At 41.7% G+C, this 22,306-nt stretch overlaps 1 protein-coding gene across 2 annotated transcripts in view; it reads left to right on the top strand.

Annotated features, from left to right (window-relative positions):
- Positions 1-1,590: 1,590 nt before the first annotated feature.
- The window catches only part of MPP7 (MAGUK p55 scaffold protein 7), a 256,591-nt gene continuing 235,875 nt past the window's right edge, over positions 1,591-22,306 (top strand). The window contains exon 1 of one of the 2 annotated variants that reach the window (XM_055275011.2): positions 1,591-1,794. The gene's annotated coding sequence lies outside the window, so the exon portion shown is untranslated. The remainder of the gene's footprint in view (positions 1,795-22,306) is intronic. The other variant, XM_055275006.2, reaches the window with a different exon arrangement.

The following is a 22,306-nucleotide window of genomic DNA, read 5'->3' as shown; positions in this document are numbered from 1 at the left end:
TAGGACACATATTTTTAGACTACAGTTTAGAATTACAGTTATTATTAGAAAGGTTTGGTAAAAACTCTTTTTGTTAGGCAATAAGGTTACTCTGTCCTCCAAAGAGCTTTACTTTATTCTCAGAAAGTAAGAGAGAAAAAAAGAATTTCTTGTCTTCTTTGTTATCAGGTGTTTTGCCCTTACTTCTCTTTATGTTTACCTTAACATTCCTTTCCTTCCTTAGGTTTGCTTTTTGTCTATCTCCATTTTTCACTATTACGTAATTCACGGAGTTGCTGGGGGGAAGTGCTTAATTTCAAATAGCCTGTTTTAGAACTTTGCGAGAATGACGAGAACAAACAGAATGTTAAGGCAGCTAGAGAGAGTTAAGTGAGAGTGGTCCCTAGGTGAGAAATGCTTCCTGCCTTCTAGGCTGACACCAGTTCTGGGGGATGTGTTCTGAGAGCTCATATTAACTGCAGGTCATTGATCCTTATCTCATTCCCCTTCCTCTCCCTTCAGCTTTCCATTCAAAGTCTTTGTCACATCTTGAAGTGTCACATTATTATTATTTTTTTTTCTGATAATTCTCTCCATTAGCTGAGCTTTCCAGTTTATATTACCTGATTTTTTTTTGTCTTCTGCTTTTTACAACCCCTTTTTCTAAAGCTTTATTGATTGTGTACTTTGGATTCTAATTCCTCCTATCAGAGTAGGAAGAATTACTCCTTCCTGTAATTCTGTTTGCAGTGTAGTGCTGTCCACATTATGTGTTGGTTACATGATAGTTAGGAAGGAGTATGGGGGCACCTCGGTCACATCTGTAAAGTTCTTTAAGAGAGCTGAAGGGCGCTGATACCAGTTCATGTTTTTTTGGGTAGCCCTCAGATATTGAGCATGTTTACTGTATTTTCTTCTATTGTGAAATAATCAGTTCTCTGCATTTCCTTAAAGTTTGTCTTTACCATTCTCCGCACCCTATTCATTTTTCTATTTAAGAATTTTTTTTTCTAATCATGTAGTACATGTTCAATATGGAACACAAAAAGGTAATAAGAAAAAAAGTCACCTACAGTGTCGCCAAAGGTGAAAACACCTTATGTCTTTCTTCGTGCATAACAATATCCCTCTCAATCTTATGCAGCATTTTTAAAACTAGGAGACCTCTCTGAATCCAAAGGAAGTTAAAGATTACGTTATTCACCAAGTTCATACTGAAATTAGAGAATAGCAGGGGCTTAAGAAAACTCGTATCTGGCGAACGACCCTGCGTATCCAGGATTCTCTTCAGGGAGGCTGCTAGTCCATGAAACACACCCCAGTCTGCAGCCACCTGGGAGTGGGGAACCAAGGGCGAGCGAACCTGGCGGGCAGGGGCGGAACTTGCGGGGGACTGCGGGTTGGAGGAGGAGCTACAGAGCTGTCACCAATCAGAGCCAAGCTTTGTTTGCTCTTGTCGACCAATGAGGGAGTTCTGCTGGAGGGGCGGTCCTCAAGTCTGAGACGCCTACCGCCTTCGCAGCCTATCAGCAGGCCCCTCTTACCCGTGGGCGGTGCAGCCCCGCCCCGCCCCTCCAGCCTCGGCCCCGCCCCCCCGAGGGTGGGGGCCGTGTTGGTTACTAGCCGGGCTGGAGGCGGGGGCCGGGCTCCCACTGGACTCGTGCGTTCTGCGCCCGCCGCGGCGGTGCAGAGCCCGCTGGCTCCCGATTGTCCTCTGCTGCGGTGGCGGTCGCTGCCTCCTTGCCTCCAGGCCCGGGGCTGCAGGGGCCAGAGCGAGTGCTCCTCCTGCCCGCGGACCGCGGCTGCCCAGAACAGGTAATGGGGCGCCTCTGGGGAGCGCCTGTCGGAGCCCAGGGCTAGGCGCGGGCGGTGGGGTCGGCCCTCGAAGCTGCTCCCTGCGCCGGCGACCGGGCCGAGCGGGGCCGCGGTTCTCCGGAGCCTCCTGCCGGCCTCTAGGCGCCTCAGCCGGGGAGTCCGCGGCGGGCACCTTGCGGGGAGGTGGGGGCGGGGCCGGGGCAGGGGCGGGGCCGCCTCGGGCGGGACCCTGAGGACCCCTGGAGACCCCTGGTGACAGGCGGGACTCCGGGCGGGGGCGGGGGCAGCCGCGGGGCCGACCCAGGGCGGGGAGGACCGGCAGGTGGAGGAAAAACTGCGGAGTTGAGTCAGAGTCCGGCTTCCCGGGGAAAAGAGCCGACTGAAAGGGAGCGATAAGCTGGCTGGCTTCTTTTTTTTCTTTCCCTAAGCCAGAAAGGCGTCTTCGCTTGGGTCGTGTTAATTACATGTTTTCTGAGAACAAGCGTTTGGCTGTGTAATCTACACGAGAGCATTATTTATTTACTTATTTGCTATTTAAAAAATTAAAAGCAGCCTTTAGCGTGAATCTATTTGGGGGCTTTTGCTTAAGTGACAGGTAGACCCAGCCGAGTAACTCACCTTTGTCTGGACTGAAGTGGGGAGCGGTGAGGTAGGAATGAGGGGGAGGAGTGTTCGTGAGGAATGCCTGTGCAGGTTTGAAAGGATTGTGGGGGTGGGACCTTGTTTCTGTCACTGTGCCATGGGTAGGAGTAGAATTGTGATTTTTTTCTTTTTCTAATTTTTAAAAACAATATTCACATTAAAAAAAGGGGAGGCTCTCTGAAAACAGTCTCTGTACTCGAGGCTTTGGGGATGCACCTGCTAGTCAGGCAGTAATAGTTTGCAGGTAAATCCTGGGCTATTAATTACATGATTTGATTTACTTATAAAGAAGTATCTGGAATTGTTGCTGCCTTTCCTTTGACTTGCTCAATATATTGCTTGTTTAGAAGTGAATTGATGAAAGTCACTGAGTTTTAGCGGTAATGTCACAGCGATGGCCCTTGGAGAGTTTTCTATGCTCAGGTTCACTCTGGTTCTACAAAAACAGTATTTCCATTTAATTGTGAAGCTCATAGCACTCTATCAATTATATAGTATGCCATCCTCCTACTCTTCTGAGGCAGGCTGCGCATAGCATGTCCATTTTACAGGTATGTCAACTGAAAGCCCTAGAGATGAAAGGAATCCTGCCCCACTTTACTCCTACTTTATTTTATACCTATAATGGATTTAATCCAAAATCTGGGTAAGATTCCCGCCATCAAGCCAACTTCTGCATACCAATTCGATCCCGTGTACACAGGTCAGAGGTGGAGATGGTTATTTTCAAGTAAAGAAATATTATCTCTGAGGTTTTTTTTCCATCCGGGTTGCTTAGCTAGTTTGAATTTCAGGTGAAAGGTAATTTTCCACACAGGCAAAACAAGCAAAAGTTAGGAATGCTGTGTGAAAATCTCTATTTTAAATTTTGGGAAGCTTTCCAAATTAGAGAACCTTATTTGTGTTTGCATCTCTAAGTCAGCATTGAATTTCGGTACCGTTTTTTGAATTGAATAGAAATAATTGATATGCAGAAGGAAAATACTAATGAAGTGTAATGCATTTTGATCATGACTTATGACTTTGTTTCGGGAAGTGTTTACTGTAAATTTATAGACGGATTGAAGAGTAACTTCTTAATTAGAATAACTTGACCAAAGGAGTTTGGGCATTAGTGTGGGACAGGCTGAAATGGGTAGTTGGGAGTAACCTCTTGTATGATGTTAAGGCTTAGGGAATTCTAGAGAATCGTTAGGTTTTGTTAAATTTACTAGTTATCAGGAACATGAAAATGTCTTATGGATTACTGAATAGAACTCTTTTTTTTTTTTTTTTTGAGGTAGAGTCTCACTCTGTTGTCCAGGCTGGAGTGCAGTGGCTCACTGTGATCTCTGCCTCCCAGTTTCAAGCAATTCTTCTGCCTCAGCCTCCTGAGTAGTTGGGACTACACGCGCATGCCACCACGCCCAGCTATTTTTTTTTTTTTTTTAATATTTTTGTAGAGATGGGGTTTCACTATGTTGGCCAGGCTGCTCTCGAACTCCTGACCTCAAGTGATCTGCCTGCCTTGGCCTCCCAAAGTGCTGGGATTACAGGCGTGAGCCACTGCACCCAGCCTGAATGTAACTGTTCTAATCACGAAGTTATCTCTTTTTTCGTGGCTAATACCTCTGTTTCACATGTACATTTTAACGTATTCATGTAACATATAAGGCAACTCTTACACAAGGCTGTCACTCTAGCCCAGCATTTATTTACTTATTTATGTTTTAGTGGCTTTATTTAACTTTTACTCTCCTGTCAAAATTTCTAGCACCCAAGCAAAAAGTTTCCATAAAGGAACTTTTATCATCTGTTGATTATACAGAAAATGAATCATCTATTCTCATAAGCCCAGCCCTCTTGCAGTGTGGGACACTGGAAAGATATTTTGGCTGTTTGTATAGTATTTGCCTGTATTCTTACCTGAAGCTTTGACTCCTCCCCCTCCCCCAATGGTTTTCAGAGTTTCTGTGACTTTTTTCTTTAAATTAATTATGACACTACCTGACTTCCACTAGATGGTGCACTGAGGGCTGCTTATTGGAGATTTCAAACAGATTTTTGTTTTTCCTTGTTATAAACATTTCACTGACAAAGATACAAAGGTACTGCAGCTGTTTCTCTCCTAATTGCAATTCAGACAAAATTGTAATGAATGACTTAAGTCTTGAGATTTGGCCAGGCACGGTGGCTCACGCCTGTAATCCCAGCACTTTGGGAGGCCGAGGCGGGCGGATCATGAGGTAAAGAGATTGAGACCATCTTGGCTAACACGGTGAAACCCTGTCTCTACTAAAAAATAGAAAAACTTAGCCGGGCGTGGTGGTGGGCGCCTGTAACCCCAGCTACTCGGGAGGCTAAGGCAGGAGAATGGCCTGAACCCGAGAGGCGGAGCTTGCAGTAAGCCGAGATCGTGTGACTGCACTCCAGCCTGGGTCACAGAGTGAGACTCCGTCTCAAAAAAAAAAAAAAAAAAAAAAGTCTTGAGTTTTGTTAAATGAGATACATTTGGAAGGAAAGGATATTCCTTCATTTTGAATTTAAAGTGAAAGAAATTGTTAGTCAGGTTTGCTCTCTGAAGATGCTGTGTTTTTTACAAACTGAGGGTTCGTTGGCAACCCTGCAAGTCTATTGGTGCTACTTTTCCAATAGTGTATGTTCATTTTGTGTGTCTCTGTCATATTTTGGTAATTCTCACAATATTGCAAACTTTTCATTGTTATTGTATCTGTTATGGTGATCTCTGGTCAGTGATCTTTGATGTTACGATTCTAATTGTTTTGGGGCTCCATGAACTGCACCTATATAATATGGTGAACTTAACTGATAAATGTTACATATGTTCTGATATCTCCACCAACTGGCCATTCCCCATCTCTCTTCCTCTCCCCAGGCCTCCCTATTCCCTGAGACCCAACAATATTGAAATTAGGCCAATTAATAAGTCTACATTGGCATCTAAGTATTCAAGTGAATGGAGAGTCACGTGTCTCCCACTTTAAATCAAAAAGCTATGAATGAGTGAGCTTAGTGAGGAGGTCATGACAAAAGCCGAAACAGGCCTCTTGCACCAAACAAGCGAGCTCTGAATGCAAAGGAAAGGTTCTTGGAAGAAACTAAAAGGGCTACTCTGCTGAACATCCAAATGATAAGAAAGTGAAACAGCCTTATTGCTGATATAGAGAAGGTTTTAGTGGTCTGGATAGAAGATCAAACCAGCCGCAACATTCCCTTAAGCCAGCAGAGCAAAACCCTAACTCTCTTCAATTCGATGGAGGCTGAGAGAGGTAAGGAAGTTGCAGAAGAAAAGTTGGAAGCTAGAAGAGGTTGGTTCATGAGGTTTAAGGAAAGAAGCTGCTTCCCTAACATAAAAGTGCAAGGTGAAGCAGCAAATGCTGATATAGAAGCTGTAGCAAGTTATCCAGAATATCTAGTTAAGATCATTGATGAAGGTGGCTACACTGAACAACAGATTTTCAGTGTAGTTGAAACAGCCTTGTATTGGAAGAAGATGCCATCTTGGGCTTTCTTAGCTAGAAGGAAGTCAATGCTTCGCCTCAAAGGCCAGGCTGACTCTTTTGTTTGGAGCTAGTGCAGCTGGTGACTCTAAGTTGAAGCCAGTGCTCATCTACCATTCCAAAAATCGTTAAGAATTATGCAAAATCTACTTTGCCTGTGCTCTATAAATGGAGCGACAAGGCCTGGATGACAGTACATCTGTTTACGGCATGGTTTACTGAATCTGTTAAGCTCACTGTCGAGACCCGCTGCTCAGAAGAAAAGGTACCATTGAACAGTGCTGTTCATTGACAATGCACCTGGTCACCCAAGAGCTCTGATGGAGATGTACAAGGAAATTAATGTTTTCATACCTGCTAACACAACATCCACTCTATACCCATGGATCTAGGAGTCATTTCAACTTTGTAAAGCTATAGCTGCCATAGATAGTGATTCTTCTGATGGATCTTGGCTAAGTAAATTGAAAACCTGGAAAGGAGTCACAATTCTAGATGCCATTAAGGGCATTTGTGATTCAAAGGAGGAAGTCAAAATATCAACATTAACAGGAGTTTAGAAGAAGTTGATTCCAGCCCTCATGGATGACTTTGAGGGGTTCAAGACTTCAGTGGAAGAAATACCTGCAGATGTGGTGGAAATAGTAAGAGAACTAGAATTAGAAGTAGACCCTGAAAATGTGACTGAATTGCTGCAATCTTATTATCAAACTTGAATGGATGAAGAGTTGCTTCTTCTGAATGAGCAAAGAAAGTGGTTTCTTGAGAGGGAATCTATTCTTGGTGAAGATGCTGTGAGCATTGTTGAAATGACAATGAAGGATTTAGAATATTCTGTAAACTTAGTTAATTAAGCAGTGGCAGGGTATGATAGGATTGACTTCAGTTGTGAATGAGGTTCTACTGTGGGTGAAATGCTACCAAAAGAGAAATCTTTTGTGAAAGGCAGAGTCAGTCGATGTGGCAAACTTCATTTTTTTTTTCTTTTCTTTCTTTTTCTTTTTTGAGATGGAGTCTCACTCTGTTGCCCAGGCTGGAGTGCAGTGGCGCCATCTTGGCTCACTGCAACCTGCACCTCCCAGGTTTAAGAGGTTCTCCTGTCTCAGCCTCCCAAGTAGCTGGGATTATAGGCGCACACTGCCACACCCAGCTAATTTTTTGTATTTTAGTGGAGACGGGGTTTCACCATGTTGCCCAGGCTGGTCTTGAACTCCTGAGCTCAGGCAATCTATCCACTTTGGCCTCCCATAGTGCCAGGATTACAGGTGTGAGCCACAGCGCCCGGCCTCATTGTTTTCTTCTTTTAATAAATTGCCACAGCCATCCCAGCTTTCAGCAACCAGCAGCTTGTTCAGTCAGCAGCCATCAACATCAAGGCAAAACCCTCCACCAGCAAAAAGATTATGACTCCCTGAAGGCTCGGATGATCACTAGCATTTTAAAAAAATAATAAAGCACTTTAAAATTAAGACTTAATGCCATTGCCAGCATAATAGACTATAGTATACTGGAAATATAACTTCTCTATGCACTTGGAAGGCAGAAAAATTTCTGTTACCTTATTGCAGTGTTAGTTTTATTAAGGTGGTCTGGAATGGAACATGTGATATCTTCAAAGTATGCCTACGATTTCAGAAATAACCTCTCCTATTGAACCCTCTGATTCTCCCCGTGTTCAGAAACCCAGACCAAAGTGTGGATTTATTGGTCTTTATTTATGAGTAGTTGAATTTTTTTAATGGCTTCTGTTTTGTTTAAATTTTATGTAAACTGCGACTTAGCTCTTTGAGCATAGTCTTATGCTTTGCTTTCTTAGATTACTGAGTCTTTAAAAGGACTAGTAAAGTGCATATGTGTGGAAAGATTATTTGCTACCTACTATGAACAGATACTTAAGTAAAAAAACAAAAAACAAAAACAAAAAAAACCCAAGATGTTTTTCCAGGCATATAAACGTTTTTTTCTTGAAGAGGCATTTAGTCTTCCTATTTAGTAGAACATTATCAGCTTGCTATACTTATGAAAGAGAGGAGACCATTCTTTTCTCTCTGAAGATAGGAGCTATTTGTCAGGCTTGTTTATTACTGATTGGGTTGCTTGTTACTGATTGTTAGAGAAGGGAGATGAAAATACATAGCGGTTGCAATATCCATTTTGGGTATAGAACTGGCAATGTTAGTGGAGATTAAAGACTAGCTGGTACGATTGCATTTTGCAAGATGTTTTGAAGACAACTTTGGACTTTGAAAATGCAGGATAGGAATCTAAGTGAGAAAGTCTTTTAGTGGTTGAGGTGTGTGTGTGTTCATTTCAGTTGCACTGAACTGTGGGTGGGGAGGAGAGCAATGGTAATTTGTTTCTTACCAGAACACTACTAGTTCTTAGGGGATTTGGTGGAGATTGGGAGAGAGAAAATAAATAGGATTCAGCCCTTCTAGGAAGGTCGTTCTTGGCAGTGCCTTCAGCCCTTAGGAGAGTGTGGGCATGGAAAAGGTGGGTGGTTGTAAGTAGCCAGGCAGATTAAAAGGCAGCTTCCTGGAGTTCTCTTTACCTTTGATGATCTTAATCAGGTCATTAAGCATTTTAAGACAGGTTTATAGCTCTCCTGTAGTCCAAGCTTGGACTAAGTTCTCCTTAATCTTCAGTTTTATGTTTTAAATATTTGGAATAAGTAGAAACCTGAAATTTATAAAATTAATGACTTGAGTATGCAAGTGAATAGCTTCATAGAGTTATTTGGCTTATGGTAGATTTAAGATTATGGTAGGTGCTTGAATATACTTATTTCTCATACTCTTTCTTCCATCCCTTTAACAACAAAAAAAGGCCTTATTAGAAATAGGCAAACTTGAATACACATAGAGCTGTACTGCTCAAATTGAGTACTTGAGTTGGGGAGAAAAGACTCCCGGTCTAGATACAGCTTTGAAAAGAGAAGGGTCAGGTAGGATGCCATACACGGCAGGTGTATGCAGAGACAGGGATAACGTTAATCCCTTTTGCTGTGAATATTGTCAGAGGGTCTGATGTGTAATTAGACATCCCTTAGCTTCACTCCTGATAAGAACATACTCTTGGACAGTTTCTCTGTATGTGCACTTAAAGCAGTTTGAATCTTGTTAATCAAACATTTCTTGGGGTTGTAACTTCTTTTTTGGCATTGGGAAGACTGTTGAAGTCATGTTGTAAAAATTTGGAGTTGAGCCTGGGATCAAAATTTGGAGTTATGGCCCAAGATTTATCAAACTTCTGCTGATATTCAAAATATTGTTTTTTCTCTTCCTATTATGGCTTCTGATTATTTCTGAAGGGTGAGTTCAGACCTCTGTGCTCTAACACTCATTAGAGTACCCTTTTCGTACATAGTATAATCAGGACAGAGATTAGGCATTTTGTCAAGTTTGGGAGAAAGAAGTTGAGCAGTGAGGAAATGAATTAACACTATTTTGATTTCTTCATAGCCATTTTAAATAGGTTACAAATTTTATATTTTAGAAGTTTCAAAATGGTAGTAATTTCACCTTTCACATTATGCTCAGTATGAAAAATTTCTACCAGTGGTTCTTGAGATCACACGGAGGGCTTGTCAAACCTTAGGCAGCTGCCTTCCAGCCCCAGAATTTCTGATCAGTAGGTCTGGGAGGGGGGTCCTGGCGATTTGCATTTCTAATAAGTTCTAAGGCCATGTGCTACAGCCACTGCAGGGGCCAGCCACTCTAGGGGGAAACGTTAAGTGTAGTGGTTAACACTTTGAAAGAGCTGGGTTTCAATCCCTGCTCTGCTGCTTTCTAGTACTTTGACTTTAGGCAAGTTTCTTCACCTCTGTTGTTCCATCTCTAAAGTGGAAATAATATAGTATTTTGTTGTGAATGTAAGTGAGCTCCAATGTGTAGAAGCTCAGGGAACAGGGCCTTGCAGATTGCAAGCATGCAATAAATGTTTTCTTTTATCCATAAAAAACACTACAGATATAAAATAAATAGGATCCTGCATCTTATACAATTGAAGCAAAGACAGAAAATTTAATACTTAACCTCATTTCCTGGCATTGTGCTGGGGAAAAAATATGAGTACTCAATTACTTTTTAAGGAGTGAAGGAAAAGTTTGTGGATCCTAGTAATTTTCCAGAAACATTTTTTAGAGACATAGAACATTCATATCGATGCTGCCTCCTCCCTCTTCCCCTTTAAAAAGTTTGGATTGGCCGGGCTCGGTGGCTCACGCTTGTAATCCCAGCACTTTGGGAGGCCGAGGCGGGCGGATCACGAGGTCAGGAGATCGAGAACCACGATGAAACCCCGTCTCTACTAAAAATACAAAAAATTAGCCGGGGGTGGTGGCGGGCGCCTGTAGTCCCAGCTACTCGGAGAGGCTGAGGCAGGAGAATGGCGTGAACCCGGGAGGCGGAGCTTGCAGTGAGCCGAGATTGCGCCACTGCACTCCAGCCTGGGTGACAGAGCGAGACTCCGTCTCAAAAAAAAAAAAAAAAAAAAAAAAGGTTTGGATTCTTTAATCACCGTATGTTGGACTCTCACAATAATCCTTATAGTTTACATTTTATATAACAGGTATTTTAAAGGTTGCTTCTGGGAGCTGAATGACAGGAAGTACCTGAAGGTCATCTTTAGAACACACTGTCACCTGTACTATGACAACTTTGTATTTGATGACCTTGAACGCAGTTCTTTTTGAGACGGAGTCTTGCTCTGTCCCCCAGGTTGGAGTGCAGTGGCGAGATCTCAGCTCACTGCAAGCTCCACCTCCCGGCTTCACGCCATTCTTCTGCCTCAGCCTCCAGAGTAGCTGGGACTACAGGCGCCCAGCTAATTTTTTTGTATTTTTAGTAGAGACAAGGTTTCACTATGTTAGCCAGGATTGTCTGGATCTCCTGATCTCGTGATCCGCCCGCCTGGGCCTCCCAAAGTGCTGGGATTACAGACGTGAGCCACCGCGCCCAGCCCTTGAACGCAGTTCTTTGGGATCTCTTCCCTCGGCTTGCTGAATGCCTGGTTCATTTTCTTTCTGCAGACCTGCGGGATCTCACCTCTGGCGATCCTTTCATTAGTGAAACCCTCTTTCCATTACTCTCTGTCACTATCACTGTTTTACTTGTAGCTGTTAACACTCTCTTATCATTATTTGTTTACTTTTTATTGTTTCCTTCACTAGGACATAAACCCTATGAGGATAGGGGCTTGATCTTTTGCTACTGGGTGGCTAGGATGGGATGCAGTTCCTGGTATGTGGAGACTGAATATCTGCTGGTTGGGTGAAGGGACCTATGATGTGGTGCTGCCCCGCTCTGCTCCCTCCCCAGCTCAGGGGCTCAGACTGGAGTTAGCGCTCGCTTCATGGCACACTGTCATGATTGGTCCGTGTAGAGTCTCCCACCTTATTTTATTGTATCTTTCCCCTTCATCACCTATCCCCATTCATGTTCTTCCTTGCCCCCAGGGGACCCTCTCTCTGGTATATGCATAATTCCCTTAAGTACGACCAGATTGTTATCTCTCTGTTGACACTTTCACCAGCTGTTGCTCCCTGCATTCTTGCTGGCATGTGGCATTTTCTGACCTTATAATTTTTTCCAATCTGATGCAGCAGATGGAGCAATCCAGCATAAAGTGATATGTTATTGTTCTTATTTGCAGCTATCTGATTACTAATGCAGTGGAGTATCCTATTGTATACTGTGTGCTTTTTTCCTTGGTTGAGTTCGCCATTTATATATCCTTTGCCTCTTTTTCTATTAGCTTTTCATATATCTTTCCCATTTTTCTGCCCTAATTTATAGCAGTTTTCTTCTTTTTTTCAGTCTCTCATTGGATTTTAAATGGTATACGCATCTTTTCTGTTTTTCACCTGTCAGATTTTTTCTTTGAAATCTTTCATTAAACAGAATCTGTAATTTTGTTATGATCCAACCATTTTTTTTTTAACCTTCTGGGTCTTGTGTAGGAACTATTTCTCCATTCCTAGTTAACAAAGTTATATTTCTATATTTTCTTCTATGGCAAACAGATTTTCCCAAATCTCATTTACTAAATAACCTAGTGGTTTGTGATGCTACCTGTATCATATGTCAAGATCCACACACTCGTATATATGCACACAGACACACAGACACACACATACTCTCTCTCTCACCTTTTTAGGCTCCCTGCTCTGTTCTGATCAATTTGTCTGTTTCTGTTCTAATTTCACAGTGGATTTTGCTTTTATTTTTATTGCTACAACTTGTTTATATATTTTGATATCTAGAAGAATGAGTCCCTCCTCTGTTATTTTAAAAACATATTTAAACTGGTAGTTTTCAACCATGGCTTTATATTAGAATTCGCTAGGTAGCTTTTAAAAAAAATAATATCCCATTGACCACAGATGAACTGAATTATAATCTCTAGAGAGTGGAGTCCAGCAATTGTATTTTTTAAAATCTCCTCCCGTGACACTGATCTATATCCCGAGTGGAAACCACTTATCAGTGGTATGAATGTTTTATTCAGTGGAGGTCAATTTTTTTTTTTCCGTAGTGATCTCATCTTCTTTGTTACAGTAATTCCTAGTTCAGCTTTTGTTTCTACTGTGAATGCCATTTTTTCTTCTGTTGTATTTTCTATTGTTTATTTCCCCTGGTGTAGGGGAATCCTACATATATCGACAACTATACAAAACAACAGGGATATGTTCTGAGAAATGTGTCATTAAGTGATTTCGTGATTGTGTGAACATCGCAGACTACACTTACACAAATGTAGATAACATAGCCTACTACACACATAGGTTATATGGTATAGCCCGTTGCTCCTAGGCTACAAACCTGTGCAGCAGGTTACTGTCCTGAATACTGTAGGCAACTGGAACATAATGGTATTTGTATATCTAAACATCTGTAAACATAGAAAAAGTACAGTGAAAATATGGTAAAAAAGATTAAACATGGTCCACCTGCATAGGACGTTACATGTGTCTGGACTGGAAGTTGCTCTGGGTGAGTCAGTGAGTGGGTGGTGAGTGAATGTGAAGGCCTGGGTCATGACTGTACACTCACTACTGTAGACGTTATAAGCACTATGTCTAGGCTACACTATGTTCATTTAAAAAGTATTTTTTCTTCAATAATAAACAAAGCTTAGCTTAACTTTTTTGCCTGATAAACTTATAAATGGTTTTTAACTTTTGACTCTTTTGTAATAACACAGCTTCAAACACAAGCACATTCTATAGTGGTACAAATATATTTTCTTTTATTAAAAAATTTTTTTTAACATAAAACTAAGACAGAAACACACACTTTAGCCTAGGCCTACACAGGGTCAGGATCATCAGTATTACTGTCTTTATTTAATTTTTTTTTTTTGTGACAGTGTCTCTCTCTGTCTCTGTCGCCCAGGCTGGAGTGCAGTGGTGTGATCTTTGGCTCACTGCAATCTCTGCCCCACTGGGTTCAAGGGATTCTCATGCCTCAGACTCCCAGGTAGCTGGGATTACAGGCATGTGCTACCACACCTGGCTAATTTTTGTATTTTTAGTATAGACGGGGTTTTACCATGTTGTCCAGGCTGGTCTTGGTCTCCTGGCCTCAAGTGATCCACCCGCCTCAGCCTCCCAAAGTGCTGGGATTACAGGTGTGAGCCACCGTGCCCTGCCAATATCAGTCTTAATCCCTAGTTAATGTTTCTAGCTGTCATCCTGTCCAAAGGAGCTACTTTTCCTGGTCTTGCCAGCATCAGTGGTTATAGCAGTTGCTGTATTTTGCATTACCTGGGAGTCCATTTTTCTTTACATTATTGCATGTTTGGCATTTGCTAGTGCATGTTAGTAGATGTTCACTAAATTTATATATGTAGCTGTTCATGATAATATTCTAATATCCTGAAAAATTAGAAACAACCTAAACTGTGCAGCAGTAGGCATTTTTTCTTCTTCTCCATGGAAATTGTTAATATATGGTGGCAAAAGTTTACAAAATCATGTCATCAGGATAATCCTAATTTTGTAACAAGAGAATAAGTTAATTTTCATGTACAACTCTAAATTGTCCATGTACTATTAATTCATATCTGTATGAGTGTGAATGTTCAAATAAAAACAGTTCAATTAATATCAGTAATGGGCATTAAGATTCTAGGTGAGTTACTTCCTTCATGTGTTAGTCTGTTTTCCTAAAATCCTTTTTTTTAAATAAGAAAACTGATTGGGGCCGGGTGTGGTGGCTCATGCCTGTAATCCCAGCACTTTGGGAGGCCGAGGTGGATGGATCACCTGAAGTCAGGCGTTTGAGACCAGCCTGACCAATGTGATGAAACCCCATCTGTACTAAAAATACAAAAGTTAGCCGGTTGTAGTGGCACACGCCTGTAATCCCAGCTACTCGGGAGGCCGAGACGGGAGAATTGCTTGAACCCGGGTTTCAGTGAGTCGAGATTGTGCCATTGCACTCCAGCCTGTGCAACAAAAGCGAAACTCTGTCTCAACAAAACAAAACAAAACAAAACAAAACAAAACAAAACAAAACCTGATTAAAAACGACTTTATAATAAGCTGGGATGGGGAGGTGGGGCAGTTGCAGATGAAGTAAGACTGGCCATAAATTGAAGGTAGGTAAGAAGTTCAAGAAGGTTCCCTGTAGTATTATACTCTTTCCTCCAGTTTAGTATATGCTGGAAATATTCCCTATGTTAAAAAAAAAAAAAAAAAAGCAAAGTAAAAAGACTAATTCGTGAGTGGGGCCACTTAGTAAAGGATATAGGGCATCAATACAAGGCAGACTTTTATTTTGTTATTGCTCCAAGAGAAACTAATAGAAGATCTTTATGTATCGTATGTATCAATAGTAGCATAATAGCATTAGAAATCAATGGTTTGGTTGGGCTCAGTGGTGCATGCCTGTAATCCCAACACCTCGGGAGGTCGAGGCAGATGGATGGCCTGAGCTCAGGAGTTTGAGACCAACCTGGGCAACATAGTGAAACCCCATCTCTACAAAAAAATACAAAAATTAGCTGGGTGTGGTGGCACACGCCTGTGGTCCCAGCTACTTGGGTAGCTAAGATGGGAGCATTGCTTGAGCCAGGGAGGCGGAGGTTGCAGTGAGCCGAGATTGTGCCACTGTACTCCAGCCTGGGTAACAGCATGAGACTCTTTGTCTCAAAGAGGAAAAGAAAAAAATCAATGTTTTGGCGTTTGTGGGAAGAAGTAAATCATTATCTGTCATGTGGCTTACTGTAGTGACTTCTCTGCTCCTGCCCCTGCCCTTAAAACCTTTTCTCCATTTCTCCACCCAAAGCCCAGAGTGGGTTCGGGTGGATCCTGTCACTCATTTGCTCAGAACCTTGCTGTTTCACTCAGATTCAAGGGCCAAGTCTCCATAGTGGCTCACTCACCTTAGGCACTGTATTTGTGAGCTCTTGGCCACACATCTTTTAAACATGCAAAAAAATTTTGGAGAGCTGAGACTGCACTTCTAACCCCAGTTCTTAAGATTTAAGTGACTCTTGTGGTAAGTCTGGTCCTGAAGAGTTTACCAGTCTGTTAAAAAGGCAGAGATTTCTGTTGGTTGGGATGGCTGTTTTGATATTTCTTGAGTTAACCAGAGGAGGAAGGGCACGGGAAACAGTTCTTCTCAGCTTCCTTAATCCACTAGTCTGCTAGTCTGGACTGATATGGTTAGCTTTTTTATTTTTTTGAGATGGAGTCTGGCTCCGTTGCCCAGGCTGGTGTACAGTGGCATGGTCTTGGCTCACTGCAACCTCTGCCTCCTGGGTGCAAGCGATTCTCCTGCCTCAGCCTTCTGAGTAGCTGAGACTACAAGTGTGTGTCACCACACCTGACTAATTTTTTTGTATTTTTAGTAGAGACTAGGGTTCACCATGTTGGCCAGGCTGGTCTCGAACTCCTGACCTCAAATGATCCACCCACCTCGGCCTCCCAAAGCGCTGGGATTACAGGTGTGAGCCACCATGCCTGGCCCGGTTAGCTATTTTTGAGACCAAAATCTCAAGAAAGAGGTACGTGCTGAGCTAAGAAGCAAAAAGTGCTGCTGACTTGCCCAACCCAAGGTCTTCTAACCTCACACCCGAGCCTAATACAAAATATTCTGCTCATAAGGCCCTTTCTCAGGATGGCTGTGGCTGGTGGTTCTTGGTGCTCTAAGCCTGACATTGGGCTCTGCTGAGCTTCCAACTTTTAGTGTTTGTTCAAACAGGAACTCAAAGAATAAGGTAATTCCTGAAGGCTCACTTGAACAAGCACAGCCTTGACCCCCAGCTCCATATCCTTGGAGCTGCAGTTTTCAGACTTGTTTCAGTACCGCTTCATGCTCTTAACAATTATTAAGGACCTCAAAGACCTTTTCTTTACATGGGTTATATCTATCAATGTTTACCGTATTAGAAATATAAGTGGGAAATTTTAGAGTATGAATTCAATAAAACATAATAACCTGGCTGGGTGTGGTGGCTCATACCTGCAATCCCAGCACTTTGGGAGGGCGAGGCGGGAGGATCACTTGAGGCCAGGAGTTCAAGACAAGCCTGGGCAGCATAGTGAGACTTTGTCTCTACAAAAAATTTAAAAAATTAACAGGATATGGTAGTGTGCACTTGTGGTCCTAGATACTTGGGAGGCTGAGGCAGGAGGATTGCTTGAGCCCAGGAGGTTGAGGCTGCAGTGTACCATGATCACACCACTGCACTCCAGCCTGAGTGACAGAGCGAAACCCTGTCTTATAAAAACCAAAAATAAAAACATAATAACCCTTTTGTATATGAACACAAATAACACTTTTCTATGAAAAATACCTTTACAAAGAGAGTTTAGGGAAAGAGTGGTGGTGTTTTACATTTTTGCAGTTCTCTATAATATCTGGTTTCATAGAAGCAGCTGGATTCTCATAACTGCTTCTGCATTCAATCTGTTGTGATTTGTTGTTTGGTTGGAATATGTGAAGAAAATCCAACCCCAGGCACATCTCCAGTTGGAAATGGAGGCGTGTTTTAATAGTCTTTTCAGGTAATTGTGGATATTCCCTTTGATGCTACACCAAACTCTGCAAGTGGCCATTTCTTAAAGCTTATTTGCGGTGTGGAATCTGAAACCATATCAGTAAACTTTTCTTACTTTGTTGCATTTAAATCCATTGACCTCTCTTTCATTTTGGATCTTTCTTACTCATGTATCATTTGGGAAATATTGATTCATGGAATTAAATGTTAGCACATTTTATAATACCATTAGAAAAAAAAATTACATTTGTTGAAATCAGCGGTCATCTCTTGAAAAGTCTTCTCCTCCAGCTTTATTGAGATATAATTGGTATACGAAAACCTGCATATAATCAATGTATAGAATTTTTTGAGTTTGGACAAATGTTTACACTCCTGTATTTGGTATTATAAAATGTGCTAACATTTAATTCCATGAGCCAATATTTTCCAAATCATGCATGAATAAGAAAGATCCAAAATGAAAGAAAGACCAATGGATTTAAATACAACAAAGTGAGAAACGTTCACTCATATGGCTCCATATTCCACACTGCAAATAAACTTTAATGTGTATTACATTTACCATCTCCACAATCCAGATGATAAACGCGTCCATCACCTCCAAAGTTTCCTTGTGTCCTTGTGTTTTATTTTTATTTTGTGTGTGTTAAAAACACTTAACATGAGATCTACCCTCTACAAATTTTTAAGGACACAATACCGTCTTATTAACTGTCTGCATATTGGGAAAGCTGTCACACTCTTGGTGGCAGATACAGTTTTTCTAAGTATCTAATTTTTGTTTGAAGGCTTGACTTTTATCATTGGCAACAAATAGGTCAGTTTTTTTTTTTTTGAAGCAACAGGCTAATTTTGCGTTTGAGAAAGTGTGTGCCAAATACCCAACTTTAAATACTAATACTTTCAGTTTTTATTTCATGTAAAAATGATATTCTAGAAACAAAAAAAGCTGCTAGTTCAGCTTGCTGATCAAACGGTTGGCATAAATTCTTTTCCTTCAGACAACCTCCATACTTCAGTATGCCACACAGCTCCTTCATGTGAACTTTCTTATTTCAGCACAAAGAATATTAAAAAGGTCAAAAGGGCACATACTCAGGGGTTGAGATTTCATGCAATTGCTACTGTTCACTGTTTCATCAAGGATATTTTTATATGAAACCGTCCTTTTTTTCCCACTGTGAGTTCACAGTGGTCATGAGGACCTATACTGGTGGTGCCACTGCCTTGATTTGTGCTAAGGGGCCAGCAATTTTATACACCCTTGCTTTGATCATCAGTGCTTCCTGTCAGCCTATGAAAGTTGTGAATGACCTGTTTGCATTATTATAATGATAGTGTTGATGTCATGGACATCGTGAAAGGTGCCTGAGGACCCCCAGGGTGTCTTGGAGCACTTTGAGAACAGCTGGTGCCAGATTCAGTTGAAAGTGGGCTCCTCACAGTGATCTGTCTGCTCTGAGGTTGCTCAGTTGCATCCAGCTTCTTCTTTGCTTATTACTCCTAAAGCTGTCGTTTTAGAAGCAGGGACCGGCTACTTCTTGGCTCAGCTGTGCTGTAGTTTTCCAAGTGAAAGGAAGTTTAGTAATGCTAGGAAAGAATTTTCTTTTTTTTTTTGAGATGGAGTCTCGCCCTGTTGCCCAGGCTGGAGTACAGTGGCGTGATCTCGGCTTACTGCAAGCTCCGCCTCCTGGGTTCATGCCATTCTCCTGCCTCAGCCTCCTGAGTAGCTGGGACCACAGGCGACTGCCACCACGCCTGGCTAATTTTTTCTGTATTTTTAGTAGAGATGAGGTTTCACTGTGTTAGCCAAAATGGTCTCGATCTGCTGACCTTGTGAGCCGCCTACCTCGGCCTCCCAAAGTGCTGGGATATCAGGTGTGAGCCACCATGCCCGGTGAAAGAAAATATTTTTGAGATAGGCAACTCCTGATCTGTACAAAGTTGTACATTTTGTTGTCTTACACAATAAATAAACACATCCATAAACATGCTTATACTTGATAGACTTTCCTCATCTTTTAAGATGAAGATAATCACAAAGAGAACATGAAGAAATGTTATGTTCATTTATCAAAAAGTACTAGTTTGGTTATCATAAATAAAAAAAAAAAACCAGGCTACCACCTGTTGTAATGCTTTTTATTTAATGAATGGTTTAACGTGTTCTTTTAATTCCTGTAAATAGTAATCAGATCTTGATTTGATTCAGTTTCTATTTTTTGGCAAAACTGCTTCGTAGGTGGTAGCCTATACTTCTCACCCCAGTCAGGTAATATTGTTTGTCTCACTTTTTGTAGTGTTCATGACCATTGATAACCATTGCCTAGATCCATTATTTTGTCAGGGGTTTGCAAAATGGTGATATTTTTATTGTTTTCCTGTTTTAGTTATTAGAATATTTCTATGAAAAGAAACTTTCCCTCATCAACTCTTTGAGATCTAGTTAGTACAGAAAAGATAGGTTGGCTGGGCACAGTGGCTCACACCTATAATCCTAGCACTTTGGGAGGCCGAGGTGGGCGGATCATCTGAGGTCGGGAGTTCGAGACCAGCCTGACCAACAGGGAGAAACCCCGTCTCTACTAAAAATACAAAATTAGCTGGGTGTGGTGGTGTGTTGCCTGTAATCCCAGTTACTCGGGAGGCTGAGGCAGGAGAATTGCTTGAACCCAGGAGGTGGAGGTTGCAGTGAGCCAAGATTGCGCCATTGTACTCCAGCCTGGGCGACAAGAGCGAAACTCCATCTCAAAAAAAGAAAAGGTAGGTTAAATGCCTGATTCTTTTTTGTTTTTGTTTTTAACATCAGTTTTCAATATTATGAGCTGGTCCCTTAGATTAGTCCCTTAGAACAGGACTGTTCAGGTTGTGTAAATTAAATTGGTCTCTACAGCATTTTTGTTGGAAACATCAAGCTAAATTGCCTGGTTTTTAGAAGCAAATCTAAAGGAAACTATTAATAGAAAAGTCCTTTTGTTATATTCTGAAAGTAGCTTAATTCACTTGAAATAAAAAAATAATGGCTGAAACATCTTGGAGCTGTTAAATGGGAATTAAAAAAATTAAAACACTTGTTCTTGTCTTTAGAATGATGTATTCATTGCATGTCATTATCCTTTTATGTATCTTATATTGTATTCTGAGATCAGATTAAAAAATGTATAAAGCATCCTTGCCTTCAAGGTTCAATAGAGTAAGTGAAAAGTTGACCTCTGTTCTTATTACATTGATTTGTTACAATCATTCCATGGGTGGAATGACAAACAAAAGTTCTACTTACTCCAATATTCCCCCCTCTTTAAAATTCATAATTTTGAGAAATGGCTGATAGACAATAAGATAAAGTTTTCTTTGGAAAAAATGGGAGCAATCAGTGAAACCTATTATGTAGAGGGGGCAGTCAGATGAGACCGAAGAGGTCCTATTGGAATTAGTGTGAGAGGAGAAAGGAAGGGAAGGCAACTTTCTTCAGTCTTCAGCTGCAGACTTTTCACTGGCTTCTTCCTGCTAATGCTGCCTGTGACTTGAAACAGGTCCTCCTGCTTCAGGCCAGACCTGTTTTTAAGCTGCTCCTCCCTCCCTGAATTCCTTCTCATGATTTGAGTGATTGCTGAATACACAAGACTTGGTGCCTAGACAACAAAAGATTATATAAATGTCTGTGTACATTTGTGTACCCCTCCTGGAAACCGGTTAACAGCTGTCCTTGATCAGCAGGGATCTTGGTGACACTGGTTTTTCCTGTGTGCTTCCTCTCATGTGCATTTCAGAGCGGTATCCTCAGTAAAGTACTTTACTTAATCATTGGTGTTCATACCAACTATTAATCTCACCACCAAGATCTGTTCAGTTGTTTTCAGTTCAGTGTCTTACACTTAATAAATGATAACTAAAGTGATTTTGACTTGGCTTCTGTTATCCTGGGTGCTTCTAATTTCCAGATGGGTCTGAAACTGGGTATTTAAATTTAGTCTTATTTTTGCATATGGAGCTAAAAGTATCCTTTGGGACAGGCTATGTATGATATGGCAAGGCTGCTTATCAAAATAGACATTTTCCTGTCTAATAACAATTTTGGACGGAAAAAAACTTTGGGGGCTGGGCGTGATGGCTCACGCCTGTAATCCCAGTATTTTGGGAGGCTGAGGTGGGTGAATCACTTGAGGTCAGGAGTTTGAGACCAGCCTGGCCAACATGGAGAAACCTCGTCTCTACTAAAAATACAAAAGTTAGCTGGGCGTGGTGGCGGGCACCTGTAATCCCAGCTACTTGGGAGGCTGAGGCAGGAGAATTGCTTGAACCCAGGAGGCAGAGGCTGCAGTGAGCTGAGACTGCGCCACTGTACTCCAGCCTGAGTGGAAGAGTGAGACTCTGTCTCAAAAAAAAAAAAAAAAAAAAATCTTTGGAATGTTTTAATAGAGTGGTACGAACTTGGTGTTTACAGATTAAGAGCTGTTATTTCTTGGTTCTTTACAGTATGCCAGGTGCTGTGTTATGCAAACCCTCCCCAGATGTCCGTGCTTAATTCAGCCCTTTGAGTATTCCATTTACATTTACAAATAGAAAAATGGAGTCAGGGAGAAGTTAGGTAATTTGCCTTTGGGGTCATATAACTAGGAACTGGTAGAGCCAGGATTCAAACCCAGGTTACCCATTCTCCTATACATCAGAGACCAGTGTGTAAGAACTGTAGGATTTGAATTCATATTGGAAATTTCCTCCGCTTTATGGATCTTTAATCTTTCTTTCTTTGGCTCCTTCACATAATTTGGATAAGCACAAGTTTCACCTATTTTGGCCAGTGCCTTAAGTTACTCCACCAACGTGCACCTCTTCCCAGGAGAAGGCTGGGTCACATTGAAAAGTAGCCCACTGCAGGCATGAAATTGTTACGAAATTTTATGTTTCATGTAAAAGATTAAAAGTCACTTTCAACTGTGTGCAATTGACACACCAGAAAAAGGTATCTTTTTTTAATGCCTACCCCTATCCACACACCGTACCTCAGGTTGAGACACAGGCTATAGAACTTTCCAGTCATGTCATGATCATGTATGGAGTTCAGTTAATTCACTATGTTGGTGTAGTGGGGGTCAGGTTGGGAGGAGGTCACCAACACAGAACAAGCAGGCAATAGCGAGGGGTTGAACTGAGGAGTAACACAGATCCTAACAGCGTACGGGAGAAGATTTGATGACTGGAGATGGGGAGCTTAGTTCCTCCATTTCTGGTTTCTTCTTGGTTTCTGCCACTGTTTTTCTTTACGCTCCTGTCCTTTAATTGTGGGAGTGACTTCAGTCCTTTTCCCACTTACTCACCCCCACCGCCCCAGTTGTGCATTTACCCATTGTCTTGGTTTC

Source organism: Symphalangus syndactylus, chromosome 4, assembly GCF_028878055.3.
Source record: "Symphalangus syndactylus isolate Jambi chromosome 4, NHGRI_mSymSyn1-v2.1_pri, whole genome shotgun sequence".
Lineage (NCBI taxonomy): Eukaryota > Metazoa > Chordata > Mammalia > Primates > Hylobatidae > Symphalangus > Symphalangus syndactylus.
Note: the sequence above shows the minus strand (reverse complement) of the source record. Positions and strands in the feature narration are given on the sequence as shown.